A 5,730-nucleotide genomic window follows, 5' to 3' on the forward strand; every position below is an offset into this window, starting at 1 on the left:
TTATCGCACCCTAGATTTCCCTGACTGCAACAATCGCCTGGGCAAATTTTACATCGACCCCAGGAAGGGCGGTGAGTTCTTTCACCGGGGCAGTATTTATATCTAGTATATTTACCATTACAAATTAAACACTGAAAGCTGTTAATAGTATCGCTACAATTCTGATAAAGTCACTGATTGATATCTTTCTACCAACGCCCCTGTTGCAGTGACGCTCAACAGTTTGACCGGATTGGTAGCAAGCTAAATTATTTGGCGTAACACTAAAATAAGTGTAAATTCAGAAAATTTGCTCAAGTACCTTGCTATGCGACAACAAACAGCTTTCAAATATTCAATTATTTAATTGTGATATTAATAATTAAAGTATAGCGTGGCTGAGTTTAAAGTCAGCTACAGCCTACACGACAAACAAATAAATATTCCCGGCAGTCACTCTCTTCCACTGTTATATAGTGTTAATGCCTTCTGCTGTGAGTGACGCTCAGCAGTTTGACCAGGATAACGGGCTACTTAGCTAAATTTTATATTTAGCCAAAAGTGAACGTTGCCGTTCTGCCTTTTTTTTCTTCTTCATTATATCATTATATGGTAATACAACTACAAGCAACAAGCACAAAGTAGGACAAATTCATCCACAATGATTAATTAAGCTTGATAATAATAAATGGCACAATATAATTTTTTATAAGTCTAGCTATGGCTGGGCAACTGAATGTCAAAATGTAGATTTGGAAAAGTTTCCGTATGGCGCCACCACTTTTTCATTCGATATGAAATAATATAGTATTTAATTTACCTCAATGAGATATCCTTTTTTGTAAAAATTAGTGAAAAAGTGGTGGCGCCATACGGAATGTTATCCGTAGATTTTGGCATTGACAAATTCAGCAGAACCGTAGGACTAGACCCAGGAACTGGGGCGCTGTATTCCTTTTCCGAAATTTTGACATTTCCCGTCATAGCGCCCCAGCCGATAAAGTGCAACATAAAAAATCAAAAAAAAAAATCATAAATGTCACACCAAAAATGCCCCAAAATGACGGAAATACTCAATGAATTACCTTCAAAAATGCCAACTGGTCTCTCCATATGTTTAAGATGTAACTCCAGGCGTGAAATTGCACAGACGGAAATTTGTCCGGCTAAAAAATGATGATTTTTTAGCAGTCCGCATCTCTCTTCTTGCCTATTTTTCAGAGCTGTTGTTTAAATGTGCGCGGTACTGCGTGCGAGATGTGCAGTGCATTGTGGGTCCGGAGTCATTGATATTATTTCTTTTTCCAGGACGAACGTGGGTGATAAACCCATTATCTGCACACGTCCGTTCATCATAGAAAGAAACAAAATACGCGAATCGTGCTTTGTGTACAAAACACATGTCCAAGCGTCTTGGAACCACGAAATACTGGTACCCTGTGCGAGCCTGCCATTTTAGCAAGTACAAATGAAAATACACATCAAGGAACACACACAATTCCATACTTTATTTAATATTTGTTGCTATTTTACTAGTACTTCACTTAATACCACACCCCTGTGACAAGTTACAACAATGATCGGTTACTAATTACATTACTCAAATCACTGCTTGAAATCAACTGTTTTTATGTATGATTTAAGTTCCTTTAAAAATACAATATGTACAATATATACTCATAAACAAGTTTCAATACCATTTAACATGTACACTGAGCCAAATAAACAATTTATGAACAGGTTAAGTACACTTGTAATTTTGCATTAAACACTATTTTTACTCAAACTTAACTCAGGTTGTGTTTACTTTCAATTATACTTTGAAACAATTCTGACAAATTTTAGGCATGAATATATTAAATTTGCAAAGAAGCCAAGGTGAAAAAAAGAAACACTCTGATTTTTTTTTTGATTGTTTAAATAAATGATCAGACACTTGGAAAAACACGGTCTACATATTGAACTGTTTATATGTATGTCAGATTATCAAGTTGAATTCTACCCTTCCTTGCTGACATAGCCTCCATTTTGTCAATATGACTATGGTAAGAGTCAGTAATACAGCCCTGGTTCACATTGACCCCATTTAGGTCCCTATTCCACAGGGTTCAGGCTGCTTGTTTCAAGAATACCCCAGGGATTTTACCACTTGCTCCGGTTTACTTTTCCCCGGGTTTATGCCCATTTGCCGGGGCAGACGGAGGGTACAGGAATCCGAAGTGTGAAAATGCTGGCTGTTAATTCCCAGGGAATATTATAGTGTGATATAAATAAGGGCTTAACAACACATTGCTTGTGCCAATATCTTTGCTGCTCTACAGTTAACATTTATTTGAGTACAATTTAACCTAAATTCTCCCATTTCAGATCTCAAAAATGGCAGACATTTTCCTGGCCACAAGTGCACTCTCATAGTTTCTTGTAAACACTTCTGTTAATTGTCACTTGGTGTACCCCAACATATGCATTAAATAACAAACCTGTGAACATTTGGCCTCATAATTGGTCATCGAAATTGCAAGAAAATTATCAAAGAAAAAAAAACGGCCTTGTTGTACCTGAAGTCTTGTATTATTTGGGTAAGAGATTACCTCTTTCTCAAACTACAGAGGAGCCGTTTCTCACAGTGTTTTATTCTATCAACAGCTCCATTGCTTGTTACCAAGTCAGTTTTAATGTTAACAATTATCTTGCGTAATTACCAATAGTGTCCAGTGCCTTTGAGTGCAGTTCGGGATGTAGTTAATATCACATTTACCAGCAGTAATGGTTTCTTGACAGCATTCAGCTAACAATGAACATAAGAAATGATCAGAAGCTCCGTTAATTCTTCTCAATGCTGTCACATGAAACATCTTCCTAACTTTGAAACAATACAGCAGTCCAAAAATAACCTAGTTCTTCCATTTCTTTTATGAAAGCTATACTTCTTGTACATACTTTTAAGAAATCAAAACATAACAATATGTAAATTTTGTATCCACAATTGTACCAAAACTACATATACAAGTACATGAATCCCACACAATACAAGTATATACATATTTGTTGAAAATGTACCAATTGTCATGGTAGGTTCATTACAACTCTTTGTAATATGCAAGCGCATAGGAAGGAAGGGACACCAAGGTCTTCGCTGATGGAAATAGAAAATTAATCAAAACCATGAGTAATGGATTCAAATTAGATTAAGTCAAATACTTCTTCTAACTATCCCTTCAAATGTTGAGTTAAAAGCTTTTGTCCATTAACTGTTGTAGCCCCATTCTTAACTTAAATTGGCAACAGTTTGTTTTGCATCTCTAAGTAAAAGGGTAACATTGCCTTGGATCGGGCGAGTTGTCCATGAAAAACGCTTGAAACCGATTGTTTTGAAAATGCATATGGTTGGAAAGATGTTTTAAAAGTAAAAATAATTATCCACACAAATATCAGGACTCGAAACTGCATGGTTTTTCTTCACTTTGCATATTAACAAGGTCAGCCATTTTTTGAATTTTGACCCCACAAATTAGAGTGCCGTGTTAGTCAACAACGTATAAGGACAGTCATGCACTTTAGAGACATATTTGTGTGGATTATTAATTCTACTTTGAAGACATCTTTCTAACCATATGCATTTCATAACGAATGGTTTAAAGCATTTTTTATAGACCAACTCGCCCGATCCAAGGCAACAACAAGTCCCTAAGTAATATCCAGGAGCTATATCTGTATCTTGAGTCACGTTCATTGAATTGACTCAAAGTGTTTTGGGCAATCAACTAACACAATGACTGCTGGACCACGCTTACCAAACACCAACCATTTTGAATCAGTTCATAACATCTGAGGACAACTGGTCCCAGTGCAATGTTTGCTTAGCAAAGAAGTATGTCAAGCAGTAATATTGGCTTGACAGCTTTATAAAACTATGGGCCCTGCTCTCCACACTTTGCCATTTCCCACTACTCTAGTCTGTGAGTGTTTGATGCGTACATTAGAGAAACAATAAATGTCTTGACTAAAGTCTATGCAGTATGGACAGATGGAGGGCGTTAATATTCATGCTGCACTGATTGAGGATAATACCATGAATTCAACAAGGTAAACAAATATCACATATAACCCTTTCATACATAACTCTGATTTATTGAATGTTGATCCATTGAACTTGTGAACCTGCATAGCTTGCATGCAAATTCAAGCTTTTTGGAGTAGGGCGAGATCCCTGCCTTTATGTTTGTTGCTATTTTAATTCACAAATAATACTGGCGAGAACATTTAGTTCAAAAGACCAAAAATAGAATTGGCTAAATATTACTTGCTGATGTTTGTTTTCCCACAAAGATGTAGCAGCCAGAAGGCAGTAAGGTTTGCTAAATCCTCAGGCCAGAGTCAAAGTGTAGCAGCCAGAGGGCAATTAGGTTTGCTAAATCCTCAGGCCAGAGTCAATGTGTAGCAGCCAGAAGGCAGTTAGGTTTGCTAAATCCTCAGGCCAGAGTCAAAGTGTAGCAGCCAGAGGGCAGTTAGGTTTGCTAAATCCTCCAGGCCAGAGTCAAAGTGTAGCAGCCAGACGGCAGTTAGGTTTGCTAAATCCTCCAGGCCAGAGTCAAAGTGTAGCAGCCAGAAGGCAGTAAGGTTTGCTAAATCCTCAGGCTGGAGTCAAAGATGTAGCAGCCAGAAGGCAGTTAGGTTTGCTAAATCCTCAGGCCAGAGTCAAAGTGTAGCAGTCAGAGGGCAGTTAGGTTTGCTAAATCCTCAGGCTGGAGTCAAAGATGTAGCAGCCAGAAGGCAGTAAGGTTTGCTAAATCCTCAGGCCAGAGTCAAAGTGTAGCAGCCAGAGGGCAATTAGGTTTGCTAAATCCTCAGGCTGGAGTCAAAGTGTAGCAGCCAGAAGGCAGTTAGGTTTGCTAAATCCTCAGGCCAGAGTCAAAGTGTAGCAGCCAGAGGGCAGTTAGGTTTGCTAAATCCTCAGGCCAGAGTCAAAGTGTTTCAATCATTATTTCAATTTTGGAAGTTCAACTGGTGTAAAAAGTTACAACTAAACGGTAAACAAACACATAATAAATAAGTCTTTAACCTATTTTTGATAATAAATTCTAGCGGTCATGAGGCTATAAAAAATATATATACATTTTTGCAAATGTTGAAACTGGACATAATTCTTGATAAAAGGTAAATGTAAGAAACTACCATGTGGAAATGTAAGATCATAGCATGATTGATATCTTCTTATAGCTGGATCTAGATCACTATACATGTACATACATTCTGTTCATCGTTTCCAATGCAGTTTCAAATGCACTTAAATACAACAACCAACAAATACCCAAATAAGCCATTTGCGAGTTAGATTTGTATAATGTCTGGCACATTGACTTGTTTAGTTACAATGAATTCCCCAGACTATAAATAGAGACAGTTACTAAGTCAAATGGTTTGGGGCAAGCCTTTGCATAGCAACCTCCAGATGAGCAAACCCTAGTGTACCGTGCATATTCATTCAGAATTGTGTCTGGGTGTTCCCCGTTTCAAAATCTTGCCCCTAATCATGTGACATGTAGCAACTTTCTCGGTAGAGGATTTCAAATTTGAATGGTAACTTGTGGTCATCAAGTACATCTTTGTACTGGACAGTATTGAAACCTAACACGTTGGCTTATTAGAAACTACCTTAAGTAGTTTCCTTATTTTGTATCTGTATAACAATTAAGCAATACCCCACCACTCTATGGAGTCAATATGTTATTTATTAATAATATGATTACA

Source organism: Asterias rubens, chromosome 15 (genome assembly GCF_902459465.1).
Source record: "Asterias rubens chromosome 15, eAstRub1.3, whole genome shotgun sequence".
In the NCBI taxonomy this organism is placed as follows: domain Eukaryota; kingdom Metazoa; phylum Echinodermata; class Asteroidea; order Forcipulatida; family Asteriidae; genus Asterias; species Asterias rubens.